Source organism: Macaca fascicularis, chromosome 3 (assembly GCF_037993035.2).
Source record: "Macaca fascicularis isolate 582-1 chromosome 3, T2T-MFA8v1.1".
Classification (NCBI taxonomy): Eukaryota; Metazoa; Chordata; class Mammalia; order Primates; family Cercopithecidae; genus Macaca; species Macaca fascicularis.
Window position 1 is genome coordinate 14,068,076 of NC_088377.1, and position 24,253 is coordinate 14,092,328.

Sequence of the window (24,253 nt, forward strand, 5' to 3'; positions counted from 1 at the left end):
GCCTGACCAACATGGTGAAACCCCATCTCTACTAAAAATACAAAAATTAGCCTGGCGTGGGGGCAGACACCTATAATCTCAGCTGCTCAGGAGGCTGAGGCAGGAGAATTTCTTGAACCTGGGAGGCAGAGTTTGCAGTGAGCTGAGATCGCACCACTGCACTCCAGCCTGAGTGACAGAGTGAGACTCTGTCTCAAACAAAAGAGTTTTGATTGGCTCACAGTTCTGCACGCTGTACAGGAAACATGATGCTGGCATCTGCTCAACTTCTACAGAGGCCTCAGAAAACTTCCAATGATGGTGGGCAGTGGAAAGCAGGCACATCACATGGCTGGACTAGGAACAAGAGAGAGCGGGGGAAGGTGCTCCACACTTTTAAACAACCAGATCTCACCAGAACTCACCCACTATACTGAGGACAGCATCATGGGGATGGTGCTAAACTATTTATGAGAATTCATGAGCACCCATGATTCAGACCACACCTCCAACACTGGGGATTACTATTTGACATAAGATTTGGTGAGGACGCAGGTCCAAACCATATGACTGACTGTGTATGATCTTAACCACTCAGCTAAAATAATGGCTACACGTAACCAACTTAAATGACCTTAATAAACTTGTAACCCTGGCATTTGGGCCACCTTGGGATCTGTGGTAGCTGAAGCATAACAACCAACCTGCTGGGGAAAGATGCGACTGAAAACAACCAACCTGCTGGGGGAAGATGCAACTCGAAACACCTGCGGTGAGTTATTTATTTTTTGGTATCAATTTAAAGCCCAAACACTGATGCAATTTGGTCCTCTTTAGAGCCGGGCTTCATCAGGCACTCTCCCCGTTAATTAGCTGAGCTGTAGGATGTTGCTAATAGCTACACATCTTGTAAACATGTTGAGCTGGCCCTGCCCCTGAAGAGCCCGCACTGTTAAGTGATATCTCAGCTGGGGCTGGCAGAGCCCGTCTTCCCACCAGGGAGCGGTTGCAAGGTGTGCAGCCTCCGATCAGCATCAAAACATGGTGCTCGGAGAGGTTCTCCTTTGGTCGTTGTTCCCCTAGAGGTGACTGCCTTTTGGTAGTAATGATAATAATAATGAGAAGGAGAATAAAAATGAAGAGGCAGAGGAGGAGTGGGAGAAGGAACTTGCCTTTACATTCACTAGAGAGACTAGAGGCGGTGAGATTGTGAACATTCTGCTTTCTTCCCAAGGTAAACGGAGACATCAAGCCTTGCAGAGAAGAAAATCTCTGTGAGTGTTCCTTAGTCTGCTGACATGGCTGATCAGCTGCTCTCTGGCTAGCTACCAAAACTAAAACCATAGCAATGAATGATTAAAAACAGTTTCCCAAAACAGCACCCAGATAGGAAATTGCAAAGGCAGAAGAAAGAATGAAGGAAGAGGTGGAAAGGCCACATGGCTGCAGCTCTGTTTGCTAACTTGATGTTTGAATTCTTTTGCAGGATTATGTCCAATCTTAGGTATTCAGAGGTATATCAGGGAAGGTGACAGAATAAACCAAATGCAGAAGAATCCTGGAGTTAGGGTGAGCAACCATCCTAGTTTTCTCTGACTTTCCCAGTTTTAGTACTGAGAGTCCCTGTCCAGGGAAACCACTGAGTCCCAGGCAAATCAAATGGTTGGCCACCCTGCCTAGAGTCATAGAAGTGCATGGTTAAAGGAGACCCTGGACCCTCATCCAAATCCCTCATTTTTGGCCCAGAGAGGTCAAAGAGGCAGCACAGCACAGAGTTCAATGTCTTCTTAATAAATGATGAATAAATCTATTGTCTTGTCATGTGAGTAAAATCACCAGAGATTATTAAATGTAAACTTGGTATGAGATAAGGACAGGCACCAGAGGGAGGTGATGTAGGATCTAAAATCCTGGCTCTGCCACTAAATGGGGACCTTGGGTAGGGGAGCCCCACCTGCCAGGTACCATACACCAATTATTTCATTAATCTGAATGATACTCCTTTAAAGGAGGATTAATATGCCTGTTTAGCAGATGGAAGAATGGGCTCAGAGAAATCAAGTAACTAGCCCAATATCATAGTAAGAGCTAAGATTCTAAGGTCAGTTACTCTGACACCAAAGCATATGCTGTTGCCAAAATAGCCCCTACACGGGTACAAAGCTGATGGCAAATCAGCTGCTTGTTGCTCCCATGAAGGACTCTTCAGAAGGGAGCAGCAATGGGAAGAGATAATTTTTTTTCCATTTGTGCAATGCAATTAAGGACATAATAAAATAATCACAGAATGCCCAAATAATTGATAATGGAGAGACTAGTACCAAGTCTTACTTCCAAGAAAGATTTAGATTTGCTAGTACATATATTTAACCTGAGCTCTCTTTTCTTTTTTAATAACAAACTCAACATCTGATTGATTTTAATTTTAAGGTCACCAGTTTCTCACCTCCACCAAATCAGAATATAAACTGTATGAGGACAAGAATTTTGTTCACTGCCATAACCCCAGGGCTTGCCATGTAGTAGGTTTGCAATCCATATTTGTTGGATGGAATAATGAACGAACAAATGAAAGAAATTCAAAATTCAACATAGGAATGTTAAGTAATCTTATGTATATGTACATGTGATAATTTATTTAAAAGTTGATTGAGCACTCAATACAGGAGGTAGAAATAAGGGAAGTAAAGATTTATCTGCCATAAAAATTTTAATCAAAAAAATTGTTGGATGGATAAACTATAGGGATCAAATTGATCTATACATTTAATTTGTATAAATTAGAGCTTTTTTAGACTAAAGGAGGTTAGTAGAAGGTTCCTGTGATGAAATAAAGAACCCTTTTAGCAAGATAATAATGATAATTAACTCATTTTTCTAAAACAGTTGAGGGTTTGCTTCCAGTGAAGGATTCTTTTATGGTAAACTTGAGTCTCACTTTCCTTTGTTTATGTGGTGACATACGTGTAGGAAGCAGAAAGCTGAACGCTTTTCTCTTTTGTTTTTTTTTTTTGAGACAGGGTCTCACTCTGTCACGCCGGCTGGAATGCAGTGGCACAATCACGGCTCACTGCAGCCTTAACCTGCCAGGGCTCAGGTTATCCTCCCATCTCAGCCCCCCAGGTAGCTGGGACTACAGGTGCACCACCACACCCGGCTGATTTTTGTATTTTTTCATAGAGGTGGGGTTTTGCCATGTTGCCCAGGCTGGTCTCGAACTCAGCATATATGTTATAAACAGAATTTCTCTGATAGTAAGGATGATATATGTGAGCATTCAGTACTAGGGGTTTGGGGTTTATGGGTGAATGAAGTTTTATATCACTTACCATGCTCTATGCTCCTTAAACTAGCTAGTGCTTGAAAATGGTATTACTGTACATATCTTCAAATATGTATATTTGACAGTGGCGAATAAAAAAGAATAAATCACTTAGCTTCAAAAATGATGTCAAATACAGCTTCAGCCTTTAAAACATATTTTAGAGGAAAAAATTAACTATTATATAGAGTTAATCATAACAAAACAACTTCTTAGATTTGACAGCAGATCAAAAGTAAGTTTAAAAGTAATACACACTGTTTAATGTTTATGAATAAATTTAGTGGTCTGAGAAATAACTTTCTGATTGTACTGCCACTCTGTATTAGACATGATATTAAGGTAATGATGGAATATGTTCTTTCTTTATGGATACAAGGGGTCTATTACCATAAAGAATTAATTAAATCTGTTACTACATCAAGAAAAACAGTGCATAAAATACTAATGCTACAAGAAAATGTGTCTCAGCTGGGTTAACAGATGGGTGAAGTGTGAAGGCAGATAAACTTTGCTTCTTTTGGCTTCTCTTTATATCTCCCTACAACTACGTTCTTTATTTGAACAACTTCAAAGACTCTAATTTCACACACATGGCATGCATACAACAGACACATTTTTAGTTCCTGCCAGCAGGTAATTAGAAGCAAAAAAAAGGTATGTCTTGATGAATAATTGCCTCACTGTCCAAGCCACCACTTCAGTTGATCCAACAGAAATTCATCCTGTTACAGACCACTTCTCAGAGGCAGAGGGGGTCTGGTTTGCAGAGGAAAAAAGAAATCATCTAGCCAATCAGACTTGAAATTGATCAATTTCATCCCATTATATTTATGTACAGAAAAAGCCTATTAATTTTTGTATAACTAACTTTATAACCAGGTACTTAGTCATATTATTTCTAACAGCTTTTCAATTGACTGATATGGATTTTAAAGATATATAATGATATAATCTGCAAATAATTTTCTCCCCATATTTATAGCTTTTTTTTCTCTTATCTAATTGCATTGGCTAGTACTCCTAGAACAGTTTAAAAAATAGTTTCCATGGTGATCAATATTATCTTTAATAATGAAAAAAATGGTTTTAGCATTTTGCCATTTAGCATCATGATGGTTTTTCAATTAATATATGCATATATGTTTACATGTTAATTTACTGTGTCCAGAATCTATTCCTAATTGAAACTTTTAAAATAAAGAAATGATTGTCAAATTTTGACAAAAAAAGCTATTTGGGTCACAAAAATACAATTATGGGTTTTTTCTTCCATTACCTATTAATATAGTAAATTATGATAATAAACTTCATAATAGCAAGCCATCCTTTCATTCCTATGATTTTTACATTTCAATAAACTTCTAAATTCTATGTGCTGGTATTTTTTTTAAGAATTGTACTTAAGGACATATAGTATAAATAAATAATCAGAGCCAGGCACGGTGGCTCATGCCTGTAATCCCAGTACTTTGGGAGGCTGAGGTGGGCAGATTGCCTGAGCTCAGGAGTTAGAGACCAGCCTGGGCAACACCATGAAACCCCAACTCTACTAAAATACAAAAAATTAGCTGGACGTAGTGGCATGCACCTGTAATCCCAGCTACTTGGGAAGCTGAGGCAGGAGAATTGCTTGAACCCAAGACACAGAGGTTGCAGTGAGCTGAGATTGCACCACTGCACTCCAGCCTGGGAGACAGTGAGAGTATGAAGGAAGGAAGGAAGGAAGGAAGGAAGGAAGGAAGGAAGGAAGGAAGGAAGGAAGGAAGGAAGGAAGAAAGGAAGAAAGGAAGAAAGAAAGGAAGAAAGGAAGGAAGGAAGAAAGAAAGGAAGGAAGGAAGGAAGAAAGGAACAAAGGAAGGAAGGAAGGAAGGAGAGAAGGAAAGAGAGAAGGAAGGGAAGGAAAGGAAGGAAAGGAAAGGGAATCAGAATTATCCCTCTCCATACCAGCATTTCTATATTCTTTGGCTCTGTAGGAAAGTTGGTGCTGCTAATACACCTCTAGGATTTATTTGCTGTAAACAAGTAATAATAATAATAGTAGCTCACACTTCTTATAGCATGTACTCTGTAACAGATGATGATCTGAGAGCTTGTTACATAATGCTTTCAATCCTCAGAGCAATCCTGTGAGGCAAGTACTATCATTATTATCGTCATCATTATCTCTGCTTTTCAGACAAGGAAACTGAGCTTGTTCACACAGGTAGTAAGTCACAAAGTCCAAGCAATCTGGCATGACAGTTTGTGTTGTGATTCCCTAAGTCACTCGTTTATTACACCTGCAGCATGTGTTTACTCCCTGCCTCCTATTTTGAAGACACTTCATAATATTTTCCTTTTAAAAAGCAAATGAATACTTTGATGAACATCTAGGTCTATGCAGTAGTTCTAAAATGTGTTTATCTATTTATTCCAGGCACTATTCCCATACAGCTCTCTCCCCAATCTTTCAAAATTTCTGTCCTAACTGCTGTGATCCAGTATGTCAGGCTGAGGGAATATTAAGCTGAGCCCAAGATACTAGCCTAGTCTGATGACATTCTGGCAGAGTCTATGTGGATGCTCCTGGAAAGGCAAGGCCTTAGTAACAAAGGAGAACCGAATATCCAGGTCAGTTGGATGACCAGGCTGTTGCAAACGACGCTACCCAACATGACATGTCTTGTCTGGAAAAGAGAGAAAACTAGCTAGACTAAGATGTGCAGCAAGACATTAGTGCTTGGCCAGTAGAAGGCACAAGAAAATAACCAAGTGCCAACTACAGGCAGACCGTGAGAGCAGGGCAGCATCTGGGAGGTGCTTTTCACACCATATGTCTTTTCCTTTGCCCCAGAGCCCCTGTGGCATTTTTGAGGCGTTAGCCCTTGATTTCTTCTATTACCTGGTTTTCATTAGCCTCCTGAAGCCCCTTTGTGTGGGTTGTAGTGTCCGCTGCAAGGGTGATAAATAGAAGGCACCCCGGTCAATATTTTGGGGAAGAAGCCTTGTGAATGGGCCTGATGGGCCGAGGTTGGGGCCTGGGGAAGGTGGAAGGAATGTTTCCCCTGTAATCCGGCATTTAATCACTGGCGCTGAGGACAACGGAGGCTCCTCCACCCTCCCAAGGCCTGATTTCATTTGGCAAGCCCAGCCCTCTTTTGTCAGCCTCACAAGGAGGTCCCACCCCTCCGTGTTCCACACCAGGTTTGCTTCCCAAGTGTCACTGAGATGAAACAGTCAGAACATGGGCTGGGGACTGCTGGGCTCAGCCTCCCTCTGCCACCAGCACCGGCCCTTCCCTCATAGGCCTTTGCGACTCTGTGAATCTATAATTCCAGGAACTTTTATATTTAGCGTTCTCAAAGCAAGTGCAACACGGTGGAATGCGTTTCTATATATATAACTTTTCCTAAGAAAATTATGATTACATTCAAGAGCCAAAGAGTGCCAGATGGTTCCCAGCAATATGAAATGATAAGCATAGCGGTACTAAAATGAGAGGAAACCTCTCAATGACTTTCATTTCTTCCCTTCTCTTCTAGTCCTTAAGTATTATGGCTATCTAATTTTATGTAATAATTACAGCAAAGATGTGATTTTTTTGTACTTTTTTCTCAGCCAAGTGCTTTTTAATATTGCTATGTTGCTTTCAAAATAATTATGTTAATACTAGATACTTACACTCACGTTCCTATGTTAACATTTATGCTGTCGCTGCACACAAATATAAAGGGATGTCATACTGCAGGATCAGCCCCTGGAACCAGAAAACCTCAGCTTTGTTCTGCTTTTATTCCAACAGTGTGATCTGTGTACCTTAACCACTCTGAACACGTCTCTTCATCCATGAAGTAAGGGTCACAACCGCACCTACATCCCAGGGCCACGGTAAAATCAAAGGAAATGATACATGTGACAGCCGCTTCTGAACTGCAGAGCCAGACAAGTGGTAGTTATTAGTAGCTTGTTTCCCAGTTTTCAATGCTAAAAATAAAGATTATAGCAAACATATTCAAACCCAGAGCATTCAACTCCCTTCAGATGCTTTGTCTAGGATAGATTCCAAAACCCAGGACTATTTGATCAAAAAAATAAATAAATAAACATTGTTATGGTTCTTAGATCAGAATTGCTACCTGCTTTTCAAAGGGTTGAACCAACTTACATTGTAACTGGCTACATCTGGATGTAGCACTTTGCCAAGACCTCACCAGCATAGCAAAACTTCATTTTAAAACAGGTTGGCTAATTATATAAGTTGTCACCATTTGCGTTGTTTAACTACTGGTGAAGTCTGAACATTTTTCATGTTTCCTTATGAAAAACAAGTGGGCTTCAATATGTTTTAAGACCATTTTTAATGCTAATTTCCCATGGTAGGGAGAAAAAGACCATATCATGTAGAGAAACCAACTTGAGCTTTAAAACAACACTTAAGTACAAAAATGTTTGCAGAACTCTATAGTCAATGAGCTCTCCAAAACCAAGAACCCAAGTTCCCACTTTTGTCCTGAAATATATCTGGCCACAATGGTTTATCCTGATCTGGGGCCCAATCCTGCCTCTGTGGTCCTTTTCTGTAGTGTGGATATTAGCTTGTGAAGGCAAGCGACAGAGTCGGGGACTGACATTTTACCGGTGAAAAACGGAGGCTTATGGGGCTAGACTTCAACTAATGGACTAGTCGACAAATATTTATTAGGTGTTATTAAGCACTTATTAAAGCATGGCTTCTACTCTCAAAGAAATAGTAAGACAAAAGGGTTAACAACAGGAAACCATCGTAGAACACAGAACATACTTGAGAACCTGGTGATGATGCCTCCTCGCACCTCAGCAGTCAGGAAATGGAGAAACCATGTCACCTGGAGTGAGCTGGAAAATCTTCAGAGAACAGGTAAAAATTGCTCTGCCAGCCGGGTGCTGTGGCTCACGCCTGTAATCCCAGCACTTTGGGAGGCCGAGGAGGGTGGATCACCTGAGGTTAGGAGTTCGAGACCAGCCTGGCCAACATGGGGAAGCCCCGTCTCTACTAAAAATATAAAAAGTTAGCCAGGTGTGGTGGCACATGCCTGTAATCCCAGCTACTCGAGAGGCTGAAGCACAAGAATCACTTGAACCCAGGAGACAGAGGTTGTGGTGAGCCAAAATTGCACCACTGCACTCCAGCCTGGGGAACAGAGCGAGACTCTGTCTCAAAAAAAAAAAAAAAGAAAAAAATTGTCTTGGGTGGGTGACAGCAGAACACAGACAAGAGGAGTCACCTAAAGTCAGGTCACCTAAAGTCTTTAGCACCTAGTCGCTGTGAAGAATTTAAAATTATGACAACTTTTTGGTAATGTGTAGAGAAAAATATTGGTACCAAAAATGTTGACAATGGTTGTATCTGGGGATGAAATTTGGGGAGATTATAATATCTTTCTCTCTATTTTATTTTATTTATTTATTTATTTATAGAGATAGAGTCTCACTATGTCACCTAGGCTGGAATGCAGTGGCATGATCATAGCTCACTGCAGCCTCAAACTCCTGGGCTCAGGCGATCGTTCCATCTCAGCCTCCTGAGTAGCTAGGACTACAGGCCCATACCACCATGCCAGGCTAGCTTTTAAATTTTTTTTGTAGAGATCCGGCCTCACTGTGTTGCCCAGGCTGGTCTCAAACTCCTGGCCTTAAGCGATCCTCCAGTTCAACCTCCCAAGGTGCTGGGATTACAGGCATGAGCCATTGTGCCTGGTCTATATTTTTTATAATAACCATAGATGACTCAAATGATAAAGGAACATGATAAAATAGGAAGTAATATTGTGGGCTAACTCAGAAAACTAACAGCCATGTACAACATTTTAATTAGAAAATGTATTTTGAGATCCACAAATTTTAAAGTACAACCCCAGTATACATAGGGGGTGGGCAGTGTCATTTTTTATGATCCACTGTGATTATACAGCAATCCGACCATGCCTCTTCAGGACCTACCAAGTACTTCTCTGTACCTACTGAGGTGCTAGAATGATTTTTTGAACATTTGTCTCCAAACGTATCTATCCATGAAAAGAGGCAATACCAAAAGAACTGTTCTGGGAAGTTGAGGAGTGGATAGATGTTTGTTTTTTAATTATTACATTGGTGCAAAAGTAATTGTGGTTTTGCAATTACTTTTAATGGTGCAATGACATGAAGTGAGCATCTTGTAAATTGAATTGACCTCCAGCTGGGTCATACTCAGACCTAAAGCAGCACTGCCTGTTATTCAGATGCTTTCCAAGACAAGTGGATAAAGGAAGAAGGAAAGAAAGCTTCATTTCAAATCCTGAATTAGGTCCAAAGATACTCCCTGGGAAAGGCATTCGCTTCGGTGTGTTTTCACTGAGGTGCTTGCGTGCTGGAAATACCCTCCCTCCTCTTTCACTCCCTTGCTTCCCCAGTTCTTAGTCACAGGCTCAGGGGACCCTCAGCACCTCTCCTTCCTCCAGCTAAGTAGAAGCCTGTACCGCGACGTAGGTGGCTCCTTGGGTCGGGAGCAGGTGCTGCAACCCCGGGAGGCCTCCTAGTGGACACTGGCTACCTTGCGGGAGAGCCTGCGTGTCTGGTTGGTGCGCAGAGAAACATTGCCATCTAGTGGAAGAAAGAGCAACGCTCTCATTTCTTTTCTTGAGTTAATGGGGTGTAACTGTGGATTGGATGTTGAGAGCCGTCTCACTGTTGGGCTGATCACATTTAACTTTCCTAGGAAAAGTTTTTATCATCTTCTTCCTACCTTAAAATTTGTACTTCAGTAAATTTAAAGAAATACAATTGGGCGCTTCATTCCCAGGGAAATTACCAGAAACCACCTAAGCTAGACAAGAAAAGAAATGAAGAGAAAATAGAGGTTATCTGTAGTTCATGATGAACTTGCTGTTTCCCTCATTATCACTTGTACTTTTCTTTGTACTTTTCTCTTGTTTATGTATCTAGGATGACTCATTTGTCCAACACTTCACCAAATCCAGCCCCATGGACTCAGTCAGATTCCATAGGTGAAGAACAGAAGCTCATATTAGCAAAGCTTCCTTGTGTGGTGTTCTGATTTGATGATCTTTTTTTTTTGGAAACATACTATCAAGCAACCACTGTTGGCCATGTGAGGTGGCTCACGCCTGTAATCCCAACACTTTGGGAGGCCGAGATGGGAGAATCTCTTGACACCAGGAGTTTGAGACCAGCCTGGGCAACATAGCAAGACCCTCATCACTACAAAATATTTAAAAATTAGCTGAGTGTGGTGGCATGCAACTTGTAGTCCTAGCAGTCGTGAGGCTGAGGTGGGAGGATCGCTTGAGCCCAGGAGTTGGAGGCTGCAGTGAGCTATGATTGCACCACTGCATTCCAGTCTGGGTGACCCAGCAAGACCCCATCTCCACAAAACAAACCTCAGAAAGCTTAGAATTAAAATGAAGGAGGCGATTGGGATAAAAAACAAATTCATGATGGAGTAAGATAATAAATACAAACCTAAATATACCATAATAATATTAATGGATCAAATTCCCACAGTAAAAACAGATTGGATTTAAAAATCAGTTATATTTGGCTGGGCACAGTGGCTCACACCTGTAATCCCAGCACTTTGGGAGGCCAAGGCAGGCAGATCACCTGAGGTCAGGAGTTCAAGACCAGTTGACCAACATAGAGAAACCCTGTCTCTACTAAAAATACAAAATTAGCCAGGCGTGGTGGCACATGCCTGTAATCCCAGCTACTTGGGAGCCTGAGGCAGGAGAATAGCTTGAACCTGGAAGGCCAGAGGTTGCGAAACTCCGTCTAAAAAAAAAAAAAAAAGCTGGAACAAATAGCATATTATTGCAGCTGTAACATTTTATGTCTTTGCCACAACAACTGGTTTTCCGCAGTAATTTTGCTATTATGCTATGATTTTTATTAGAAAATGTATTACTGCCATCTTAATTTTCTTAGCCAGTTTAACACATTTATGGCTTTTCTGCTTTTGCAAAGTGGCATTTCAAATACTGAATAATAACTTTTTTTAATTCTATAAATCCTGGATGAAATTTAAACCATAAATATCATTTCTGAATAATCAAATCAGAACATGACTGCAACTGTTTCATCCCCTAAAGGCAGTAAAATTCCATGAGTTTGTAAAAACGTTATTGTGGGCAAGTCACACAAGGGGTAGTTTAATGATCTGAAACGTCCAGGGTTTGCTATTTCTTCCCCAATAGTCCTTTTTTTTTTTTTTTTCTAAGATGGAGTCTCACTCTGTTGCCCAGGCTGAAGTGCAGTGGCATGATCTCAGCTCACTGCAACCTTTGCCTCTCGGGTTCAAGCTATTCTCCTGCCTAAGCCTCCCAAGTAGCTGGGATTACAGGCTCCTTCCACCACACCCAGCTAATTTATGTATTTTTAGTAGAGATGGGGTTTTCACCATATTGACCAGGCTGGTCGTGAACTCCTGATCTCATGATCTGCCCTCCTCAGTCTCCCAAAGTGCTGGGAGGCACAAAGTGCAGGCGTGAGCCACCACACCCGGCCTCTTCCCCAATATTCTTGAAGCGGTTTATAACAACACCGACTCTCATATCTGACGGCTACTTGTTGGGAAAAATCAAGGAATGAGGAAGAATTTGAATGAGGAATGCAGGGAGAAATCAAGGAATGAGGAAGAGTTTGAATGAGGAATGCAGGTGGCTTTTTCGCCATCCTTTTGCCTAGTGACCCCCTTTTTCACCAAGACAAGGGGCTGGTTTTTGTTTCTGGTTTTATCACATCAGATTCTGGCTCATAACAAAAGCAGTCAGTCTCCTGTTGCTGCTTCACGGATAGCGCCTCCAACAGGCATTGATTTTTTGTTGTTGTTGTTAATGGTCTGAAACTTCTAGTAGTAATGGGATGGAAGGAGTGTCAGCATTCACTCCTGACTAATAGAACAGTCTGGAAAGACAAGTGTTGTTGGTAAACCGTAGGGACGTGAGAATCAAGCGTCACCAGTAGGTGGAGGACTTGATCAGAAATACACAGGCCTTGGGGCCTATGTGGAGTTGCCTGCTCAGCTATGGCTTGAAGCAGAATCCGAGGCGATGTTCATGGTCCAGACAGTTTGGCAAATATCAGGGTGTGGTTATGTAGATGAGGCACAAGGCTAACTGGAAGTGTCGGACATAAGTGAAAGATGGTACCAGGAGGTTGAAACTGTCCCTGAAACTGAGTCCTACAGGCACCCTCCCTTGGGTGCACCCCAGTTATTCCTGTGCACCCTCATAGTCTTCTGAGCCAGGGCTCTCTCCCTGGCTCGATGGCTGATGCTCCAGAACACACCATATATGAAACTCTCAGTGGATTCCAGGCACCCGTCCTTTAGTAGGCAGCTAGCAGATCCCCAGCTTAGCCGAAGGCACAGGTTTGATGGAGATTCAGAAACTAAGCCCAGCAAGTTCCCTCATCACTGGCTCTCCACCTGGATACATAAACAACCTATTACAACGGTTGTTTAAATACTAGAGCTAGTTCATTGCCCAGATCTCCTGTGTGTCCTCTCCCTTTTTCTTTTTTTTGAGTCAGAGTCTCGTTCTGTTGCCCATGCTGGAGTGCAGTGGCGCGATCTTGGCTCACTGCAAGCTTCACCTCCCGGGTTCACGCCATTCTCCTGCCTCAACCTCCCGAGTAGCTGGGACTGCAGGTGCCCGCCACCACACCCAGCTAATTTTTTGTATTTTTAGTAGAGACGGGGTTTCACCGTGTTAGTCAGGATGGTCTCGATCTCCTGACGTCATGATCCACCTGCCTCGGCCTCCCAAAGTGCTGGGATTATAGGTGTGAGCCACGGCGCCCAGCCTCCCTCCCTCTTAGACGTATATTTTGCACATTGAGCTCTTTGCACAATCAGGGTTAACAAGCAAATAGCTGGTAGAGGAAGGGTAAATTGGCTCTCTCTGCTTCAGCTGGGACATTCATCTTCTTCTGCCCTTGGACATGAGCTCTCCAACTTCACAGGCCTTTAGGCTCAGACCTAGACTCACATCATTGGTTCCTCTGGGTCTCAGGCTTTTGGGCTCAGACTGATACTGTACTTGGCTTTCCTGGACCTTCGACTTGCAAATGGCAGATGAAGGGATTTCTCAGCCTCCACAATTATGTGAGCTAATCCCTCATCATAAATCCCTTTCTATACATTTCTATATAGCCTATCAGTTCTGTTTCTCTAATACATTTTATTTCTGACTTCTTCAATTACTTCTTCTTTAACAGCTTTAATGAGACATAATTCAAATACTACACAATTCACCCATGTAAAGTGCAAACTTCGTTGGTTTTAGTATATTCACAGAATTGTGTAACCATCAACACAATCAATTTTAGAAGCTTTTCATAACCCCAAAAATAAGCCCCATACGCATTAGCAGTTATTCCCCGTTTCATCTCACCTCCAGCCCTAGGCAATCGCCAATCTACTTTCTGTCTCTATGGATTTTTCTCTTCTGGACATTTCATATAAATGAAATCATACCATATGTGGTGCTTTCACACTGGCTTTTTGCACTTAATGTTTCAAGGTTTATCCATATGGCAGTATGTATCAGTACAGCATTCTCTTTCAGTGCTGAATAATATTCCATTGTATACCACATTTTATTTATCCATTCATCGGTTGATGGGCATAGGTTGTTGCCACTGTTGGGGTATGATGATGTTGCTATGAACGTTCATGTACAAGTTTTTGTGTGAGCATGTGTTTCACTTCTCTTGGGTACATACCTTCCAGTGGAATTGCCTGGTCATATGGTAACTCTATCTCCAACCGTTCAAGGAACTGTCAGACTGTTTTCCAAAGTGGCTGCACCATCTATTACAGGCTGGGCATCCCTAATCTTAAAATTTCACATCCAAAATATTCCAAAATCTGAAACTTTTTAAGCACCAACATGATGCCACAAGTGGAAGATTTCTCACCTGACCTCGTGTGATGGGTCACAGTCAAAATGCAGGTGCACAATGATGAAGATAACGTGGTTAACGCTGCAGAAAATTTGCCTCTAGACGACATAATGAAAACGTATGATGGGCTCATTGAAGGACCAGAGCACCACGCATTCATAACAGAACAAGAAATCATATCTGGTTTATAAAGTCAAACAGAGACTTCTAAGACAAGAACAATTTACGCTTGACATTTATGCTTTAATGAGGCAGATGATTCTGGAGGAAACATCTTTAAAAGCCATCCAGCAGAATGCCTCATGAGCCCCAGAGGACCCACTTCCTGGTCTCTCAATTGCTTCTGAAGTTTCTTCTTATCTAAAAAAATAAAATACAGTGCACAGTAACCTCTTCATCAAAACACAGCATCGTACGTGGAGACTGGAAACCTGCTGTTGTTTGTTGCTACTGCTGTTTAGCAGCTGATCCAGCTATTCCAGGAATGCTACTGAGAAGCTTGGTTGCCCTGAACACACTATGTTTTCACTGTATTTATGGCATTCCATATTTTCTTTTCTTTTTTTTATTATACTTTAAGTTCTAGGGTACGTGTGCACAGCATGCAGGTTTGATACATAGGTATACATGGGCCTTGTTGGTTTGCTGCACCCATCAAGTCATCATTTACATCAGGTATTTCTCCTAATGCTCTCCCTCCCCCTTCCCCCTCCCCACAATAGGTCCTGGTGTGTGATGTTCCCCTTCCTGTGTCCAAGTGATCTCATTGTTCAGTTCCCACCTATGAGTAAGAACATGCAGTGTTTGGTTTTCTGTCCTCGTGATAGTTTGCTGAGAATGATGGTTTCCAGCTTCATCCATGTCCCTGCAAAGGACATGAGCTCATCCTTTTTCATAGTTGCATAGTATTCCATGGTGTATATGTGCCACATTTTCTTAATCCAGTCTATCACTGATGGACATTTTGCTGGTTCCAAGTCTTTGCTATTGTGAGTAGTGCCACAATAAACATGTGTGCATGTGTCTTTATAGTAGCATGATTTATAATCCTTTGGGTATATACCCAGTAATGGGATTGCTAGGTCAAATGGTAATTATAGTTCTAGATCCTTGAGGAATCACCACACTGTCTTCCACAAAAGTTGAACTAATTTACACTCCCACCAACAGTGTAAAAGCATTCCTATTTCTCCACATCCTCTCCAGCACCTGTTGTTTCCTGACTTTTTAATGGTTGCATTTCTAACTGGTGTGAGATGGTATCTCACTGTGGTTTTGCTTTGCATTTCGCTGATGACCAGTGATGATGAGCACATCGTCGTGTGTCTGTTGGCTGCATAGATGTCTTCTTTTGAGAAGTGTCTGTTCATATCCTTTGCCCACTTTTTGATGGGGTTGTTTGTTTCTTTCTCGTAAATTTGTTTGAGTTCTTTGTGGATTCTGGATATTAGCCCTTTGTCAGATGGGTAGATTGCAAAAATTTTCTCCCATTCTGTAGGTTGCCTGTTCACTCTGATGGCAGTTTCTTGTGCTGTGCAGAAGCTCTCTAGTTTAATTAGATCCCATTTGTTTATTTTGGCTTTTGTTGCCATTGCTTTTGGTGTTTTAGTCATGAAGTCCTTGCCCATGCCTATGTCCTGAACGGTATTGGATGGCATGCCATATTTTCTACTGGTCAGTACTCATGTGCAAATAAGTGTAAGAAAATGATTTTTATTTATTTATTTATTTATTTTAAGACAGAGTCTCACTCTGTCGCCCAGGCTGGAGTGCAGTGGCATGATCTTGGCTCACCACAACCTCCACCTCCTGGGTTCAAGCGATTCTCCTGCCTCAGCCTCCCAAGTAGCTGGGATTACAGGCCTGTGCCACCACGCCCAGCTAATTTTTTGTACTTTTAGTAGAGACGGGGTTTCACCATGTTAGCCAGGGTGGTCTCGATCTCCTGACCTCATGATCTGCCCTCCTCGGCCTCCCAAAGTGCTGGGATTACAGGCGTGAGCCACTGCGCCTGGCCAAAAATGATTCTTATCACTAGCATATACATGCAGAGCCTGGAATAACAGTGATGCCAAACAGCAATGTCCACATGGGTGACTGAGATAGTGACACTTGCTTTCAGATGGTTCAATGTACACAAACTGTGTTTCATGCAAAATATTATTTAAAATATTGTATAAAACTACTTTAAGGCTATGTGTGTCAGGTGTATTTGAAACATAAGTGGATGTCATGTTTAGATTTGGGTCCCATCCCCTATATCTCTCATTATGTACATGCAAATATTTCAAAATCCAAAGAGCATCTGAAATCCAAAATACTTCTGGTCCCAAGGATTTTGGATAAGGGAAACTTAGCCTGTACTTCTTATCTTAAATGTTTATTTACTATTCAAATAATTTTTACCTCGTTTTCCTATGGTTTTATTTTTTAAAACGTATTAATCCCATATAGACTTCATTCAATACATAGTGACAATCTATATATTTGGATTTTCCTCCAAATTCATAGCCAGTGATTCCAAATTATTGCTGAGTAATCCTTAATCTCCTCAGTAACATGTATTTTCTTCTTTTATATATCAATTCAAAACAATGTTTTTTAGACACAAGGTCTCACTGTGTTGCTCAGGCTGGCCTCGAGCTCCTGGGCTCCAGTGATTGTCCCAAATAGCTGAGACTACAGGTGTGCACTGCCACCTGTGGTTACAGTCTGCCTCTGTTCATGTCAGTACTGCACTATTTCAGTGACTGCTATTTTGGTTTTTGTGTTTTGGTTTTTTTCTGTTTGTTTGTTTTGTTTGTTTGTTTGTTTTTGAGACAGAGCCTTGCTCTATTGCCCAGGTGGATCTCAGCTCACTGCAACCCCCAACTCCTGGTTCAAGGATTCTAGTGCCTCAGCCTCCCAAGTTGCTGGGATAACAGGTGCCTGCCACCACTTCCAGTCAATTTTTGAATTTTTAATAGAGACAGAGTTTTGCCATGTTAGCCAGGCTGGTCTTGAACTCCTGGCCTCGAGTGATCCACCCACCTCAACCTCCCAAAGTATCATTTTGTTTTAATAAGTCAAATGACTAATCCTCCCTTATCATTCTTCATTTTTTGAATATTTTCTTTATTATCTCATTGAACTTCAGAATACTTGTATCAACTCCTTTGATACTTGTATCAATTTCCATTGGATTTTTAAAATCACTCTTGAATTAGCTCTCTAAATTAATTTGAGAGAAGTTGTTCTTTCTGGCTGGGCGCAGTGGCTCACACCTGTAATCCCAGCACTTTGGAAGGCTAACACAGGCTGATTGCTTGAGCCTAGGAGTCTGAGACCACTATGGGCAACATAGCAAAACTCTATCTCTACAAAAAAATATAAAAATTAGCTGGGCATGGTGGTGCATGCCTGTGGTCCCAGCTATTGGGAGGCTGAAATGGCATGATTGCTTGAGGCTAGGAGGTCGAGGCTACAGTGAGCCAAGATCACACCACTGCACTCCAGCCTAGGTGACAGAGCGAGACCCTGTCTCAAAAAAAAAAAAAAAAAAAAAAGTTATTATTTCTACAATATTTAATTATTACACCTTGAAACATGCTTTTTCTGCAGGAGAAATTTCAAACTACAATTTCCAGTACTTGATGATTCGTTGGCTCTGTGGAGTAAAGAAGGAAGAGTCAAAATGTTTCTGAGATTTTTGGTCTAAGAGAGTTTGGAACTCAGAAAAGCTTCATAGGAGCCAAAAGAGCAAGGGTTATCTGCTAAGGGTTATCAGAAAGAAAAGGCAAGAAGAGTGTTACTCTTAAGGGTGGAAAAACAGCCAATGTCTCAAAATTCCCAGAAGATAGATTCAGCCATACATAAGAAATTATTTTACATAATAGAGCTCTCCAAAACTGAAAAAAAAAAAAAGCTGCTGTGTAAGGAGGCAAGCCTTTCATCTCTGGAAGCATCCAAACTGAGGATAGATTACCAATAAGTGTCAATAAGACAGCCCTCTTATTTCTAATCATCTGTGTTGAGTTTATTCTCCAAGCGGGGGTGATCGTCATATAACTGAAACAAGTGACTAGAACTCATGAAGAAGAGCAGGGTTAAGGACAACACTTTAGGGGCTGCTCAAAAAAAGGAAAAATAGGCCAGGCGCCATGGCTGACGCCTGTAATCCCAGCATTTTGGGAGGCCGAGGCGGGTGGATCACTTGAGGTCAGGAGTTCAAGACCAGCCTGGCCAACGTGGCAAAAACCTGTCTGTACTAAAAATACAAAAATTAGCTGGCTGTGGTGGTGCTTGCCTGTAATCCCAGCTCCTCGGGAGGCTGAGGCAGGAGAATCGCTTGAACCCGGGAAGTGGAGGTTGCAGTGAGCTGAGATGGTGCCACTGCACTCCAGCCTGAGCAAGAGAAGGAGACTCCATCTCAAAAAAAAAACAAAAACAAAAAAAAAGAGAAAGAAGGCCCAAAGGAGAGAAAGAGACAGAGAGAGAGAGAGGATGTGACCAGTAAAATAATATAAGTACCAGGAAAGTTATAGATTCGTGGATGACAGTGGAGGACCAAGGAAAGGTTGGCTAATAGTCAGGTACCACAAATAAGAGAAGTACAGTAAGGCCAAGTAAGTTGTGAGAGGACTTGGAGAGTGAAGTTCCAGTAGATCTATGCAACAGTGAAATGACAGCTAAGTGGCACTCTAGAGTCAAGTGACAGTTTATGCATTTCAGAATGAGGAGGCCATACACATCTGAAGTCCAAAGAGCCGACAGCAGGGATTAAGAGATAGAAAGTACAGGAGATTCCTGACATTTATGCTTTAATATCTATGGTTCTTACCATTTGTCATCAACCTCTACAGTCCAAACCATGTTGTAATTTTTAAATTTTGCCAAGGCACACACTGGAATCACATCCGCTGAGAAACTGCTGCACAAGAGTGAGTCACTTATTTGGAGAGCGTGCCTAGTTAGCTGCCCAACATCTGTATCATATCATGCCTTTGTTATTCTCTGCTAATCGTACATGCTGTAACTATCATGAAGTGAGAGGGACTCTGCTGCTTTGTAGATTCAGATAAGTGCATGGGTAATGTCGCCACTAAGATGACGTATGATGACTACTTTAGTTCTTTAAAAACCACCTAAAGAGACTGAAGATATCACTTTGACGCTTCAGGTATTCTTCCGGATGCAGGTAATTCCATACGAGGGGTACTCTGAAAAGAGGGATTTTCAAAGCTCTAAGGATACATTTCTTAAAACTATCAAGATCAAAATTCTACGTATTGGAAGAGGTGAGGCCATCACTAGAGAAGAAACGCAGGAGTTGGGAAGGGCTGCTTTTAGCTCACAGGTAGAAGAATGTATTTCAGAATCTGGAAAGAAGAAAGAATGTGGCTTAGCCTGATTTCCCCAGAAAGTAGAATATCAGAAAAGCATATATATATACATATATGCAAGCACTGTATTGGGAACTGTGATGCCTAGAAGCAAGAGTGAGGGAGAGGAAAGCGGTGAGAGGCAGCCCAAGGTAGATTATTGCTTAATTCTGTGAACCACTGAGAAGCCACAAGGCACGCATCTCAAGACTGTCTGTCTGGGTTGAGAAAGGAGGAGGCATTTATCCATCAGCTCGAACCCCCCATTGGTCAGAGGATCACTCCATGGAGGCATTAACTCCCTGGAACTGCAGGTTGCATTCATGAGACTACTCAGGAGTGTTTGTAGCATCTGTCCCAGGCTGCAGAGATGACAGAGAAGGCTTCGGATGGGAGGTGAGAGGGGCTTGCAAGTTAGTTCTACATACTAACTACATACATGAGCTGGTCAGGCTCATGGCAGAGCTGTCACTACAGTGGCAGCTGGAATCAAAAACAGGTGTGGCTGAAAGGAGCTGAGGCAGTGCTTACGAGGTGTCTGATTCAAGAAGTTCATGTTCTAAGAAGTATATGGGTGTGAGCAGGATGGTGAGAAAGCCCCGGTCCGATTCCTGGCTCCTCTCAGACGCAAGGCCGTCTCACGAGGCTGGGGATGCCGTGACAGGAGTGAGTATGTGATACAAGTGGAGAAGAGTTATCACAGCCACTGGGCCAGAACTGCCAGGAAAACTTTTGGGATCACATCAGGGGTTCTCAGGAAACCAAGCATTAGGAATTCTTAGTTCTCTGCATTTTCTCCATGAGTGCCTGCACCCTAAAGTGGATGCTGAGGAAGCAGACCATGAGAGGACCCAGAGTGGATTTGCAGAGGGCAAAGGTCATAGGTAGGGGTCACCCCGGTAGGGGTCAGGGCAGTGTGGATGCAGCAGGGCAGGGATAGCCGAGGGTGGATGGAAGAGGTAAGGCCAGAGGCCCTGATATCTAGAGACACTGTGAGGATGGAGCAGGGAGAAGGAACACATGCAGAGCCCTGCGCAAGCTCTGGGGCCCAGCAAGGCCGTGAGGTGAGGACATGGGTGCTGACATCCTGCAGTGAGCTGAGAATACAGATGTTGAAGTTACCAAAGAAGGAAGGGGAAGGGAAGTTGGGAAGGAACGAGAGAGCCTGAGATGACTCCTGAAGCTGCCCCGGATGGAAGACACAGTAATAGAAGACACTGGTAGTGATTTGGAGGCAGTTAAGTAGGGGGTGGTAGAGACTCCAGATGAGAATCCATGAACAGAGGGTGTCAGAAACAGTGGAATTTGAAGTCTTGTGGTAACAGATTTTTTTTTTTTTCTTTTTCAGAGACAGGGTCTTGCTCTGTCACCCAGGCTGGAGTGCAATGGTGCAATCTTGGCTCACTGCAGCCTCGACCTCCTGGGCTCAAGAGATCCTCCCACCTCAGCCTCCTGAGTAGCTGGGACTATAGGTGGGCACCTCTACACCTGGCTAGTTTTTTACTTTTTGCAGAAACAGTGTCTCACTATGTTGCTCAGGCTGGTCTCAAACTCCTGTCTTCAAGTGCTCCTCCCATCTCAGCCTCCCAAAGTGCTGGGATTACAGACATGAGCTACCATGCCAGGCCCAAGGTAAAAGATTGTAAGGAACACATGTTAGTGAACAATCAAGCAATATTTGCTTCACTGCAGACTTACACCAGACGTTATTTCTGGAAGATCAGTTGTAGAGGAGGGTGTGGGTTTTCACTTTTGTTTAATACATTGGATATTATCTGAATGTGCTATCAGAAACCTGCATTGCTTTTATGATAAAAATAAAAGGAAGAAAGAAAACAAATTGGTCAAGGACAAAGCTAGAATTCCATCTTATCGTGAACAAACACTTGTCCGCCACCCGTTGGCTCCACAGCTGAACAAAACAGGCAGTCTGAGGTGTGGTTTTATTAACCTTCCCCATACTCATTGCTGCTAAATCAACTTAAACTATGTGACCCAGTTAACACAAAGAGCCAGTGGAAGTAAACGCTTTAAAAAGACAAGGAGATATAAAACCTGGGGTAAATGTTTAACATGCCATACTCAGAGACCGAGCCACATTCCATTGGCAGCTGCGGGTTTGGCCTTCAAGTTTCCAGGGAAGTACCTGGCTCTTCACACTCTCTGCCTTCAGCCAGGAACCCCACTAAGCAAGAGGTCCTGGAAGGCATCTGGGTCATAAATAGAGAAAGTGACAAGGAGTAATCAATATAATAGCTACCATTTCTGGCTGCCTTCTTTGTGCGTGGTTTACACTAAATACCTTATGCTGCTTATCTTAGTCATTAAAATAAAGGAGTAGAAGAGACGATACCAGCAAACTCCCACTTACCTTGTAAGTGGCTTCTTTATAGCAAGGCCATTCTCACCTTGCTATAAAGAAATGCCTGAGGCCGGGTAATTTATGAAGACAAGAGGTTGAATTGTCTCATGGTTCTGTGGGCTGAACAGGAAACATAGCAGCATCTGCTTGGCTTCTGAAGAGGCCTCAGGAAACTTACGATTGTGGAGAAGGTGAATGGGGAGCAGGTGTGTCCCATGGGGGAAGCAGGAATAGGTGTGGGGAAGTGCCACACACTTTTAAACAACCAGATCTCACGAGAACTCACTATCGTGAGGACAGTATCAAGCATTCAAGAGAAATCCACCCACATGATCCGATCACCTCCCACCAGGCCCGACCTCCAACATTGGGGATTACAATTCAACATGATATTTGGGCGGGGACACATATCCAAACTCTGTCACCTTGTATTGGCCAGAATGAAAGCACTAGTATATAATGCAGGGTTCTTGGTTACAGGCAACAGAGTCTACTCCAGCTGGTTTAGACCAACCAGGAATTTCTTCAGATGTGCAGATACTTCCTTGAGTCATTGGAAGGACTGAAGAAATGGATTCTAGACTGAACTCCGAAAGTCATCATAGAATTGGACCATCATGGGAGCTACTACCTGATCCACCATCAGGAAGTTGCTGAATTAAGAGGCCACATTCTCCAACAGGAAGTTAGTGCCACAGTTCTCAGCTCTTGAGCCATGCCACATGGGCCACAACCAGTCCACAACTCAGTCAGAAGGCCACCCCCACCACAGACCATGCCATAGCTGCTGAGACCCTAGCCAGCAAGAGATTCCCAGTACTCTCCTCTCTCTCCTCACTTAATTCATTCCCAAAGTCTCAGGGTCCTCTCTCCACATGACTTCGTTCTGAGTCAAGTATAAATAATAAAACTTAAATCCCATCTGAAACCTCAGCTTCAAGAGACTCTGGTGTGTTGAATTATAGAGATTTCCAGTCTCTACAATAGAGGCAGGCAAGAAAGATGTAGAAACAGAGGTTGAGTACGCCAAACCATTGGATTAGCCACAGTTGCTCTGGAAAGGTGGGGCACTCGGTGTATCTTTGGCCAGCCTTTCCCTCCCTCATCTTCAGGCATCCAGTGCACATATATTATCTCATTTTTTCCTCAGTTCTACCTTTCAACAAAGTATTATTATACCCACTTTATAGATAAGGAAACTGAGGCTCATAAAGTTTAAATAATGTGCAAGAAGGTAACAGACTCAAGAACCAAGATCCACTTTGCTGTTCTCACATGGTAGAATTTATACATGTGCTTTGCTGAAACTGATCACTAAACAATAGCAGCCTCTCTCTATTCTCAATTCCCTTTATCCTGGCTATGATTCACTGGCTCTCCAAATGGCTGAATAGGCCTGGGACTCTTCCACCTCAAAACCTTTGCTCCAGCAATTTTCTTAGTTACTTGAGTTCCTTTATTCTGTGGGCCACCCAAGAAGCCATTTGTGTCAGACTCTCTGGGTGCAGAAAGGAGGAAGGATTTATCCATCAGCTTGGATCTGCAATTCATCAAAGAATCACTCCATTAGGGATTGCTGTCCTTTCCCCCACAACTGACCACACAGATCCCAGCCATCCTTTAAGGCCTAGATCCAAAACTACCTCTCCACAAGGACTTCACCAGTCTCCCTGGCAAAGGCTGACCTTCACTGAGACTCCCCTGCATTGTGTCTATATCTCCCTTCAAACATTTCCCAGACACAACTGATATAATTGCCCCTTCTATAGTATAACTTCCTTAAAGACAAGAACCATGATATTGATCTCTGTGCCCCTTAAATCTGCTGGCACAGTGCATGTGTATGGTAAGGATTCACTAGATGAATAATAAATGAATGAATGAATTTCCCTACTGAGGTGCTCTCTTCTTTAACATATTGGAGAATCTGTATCTGGGTAATTACAAATCAATTGCTCCAGTCTCTTAATGCTTTTAATTAGCAAGATTTTTCTTTATCTCAGCAGTCCCCAACCTTCTTGGCACCAGAGACCGGTTTCATGGAAGATAATTTTTCAACGGACAGGCAGGGGTAGGAGATGGTTTGGGGATGATTCAAGTGCATTACATTTATTGTGCACTTTGTATCATTATTGCATTATAATATATAATGAAATACTTATGCCACTCACCATAATGTAGAATCAGTGGGATCCCTGAGCTTGTTTTCTTGCAACTAGACTGTCCCATCTGGGGGTGATGGGAGACAGTAACAGATCATCAGGCATTAGATTCTCAGATGGAGCATGCAACCTAGATCCCTCGAATGCG

General features: G+C 42.5%; 1 long non-coding RNA gene across 1 annotated transcript in view; it reads right to left on the reverse strand.

The window, feature by feature from the left end:
- LOC107129076 (uncharacterized) overlaps positions 1-24,253 on the reverse strand; it is a 99,761-nt gene that overhangs the window by 42,464 nt on the left and 33,044 nt on the right. The gene's annotated exons all lie outside the window — the stretch shown is intronic.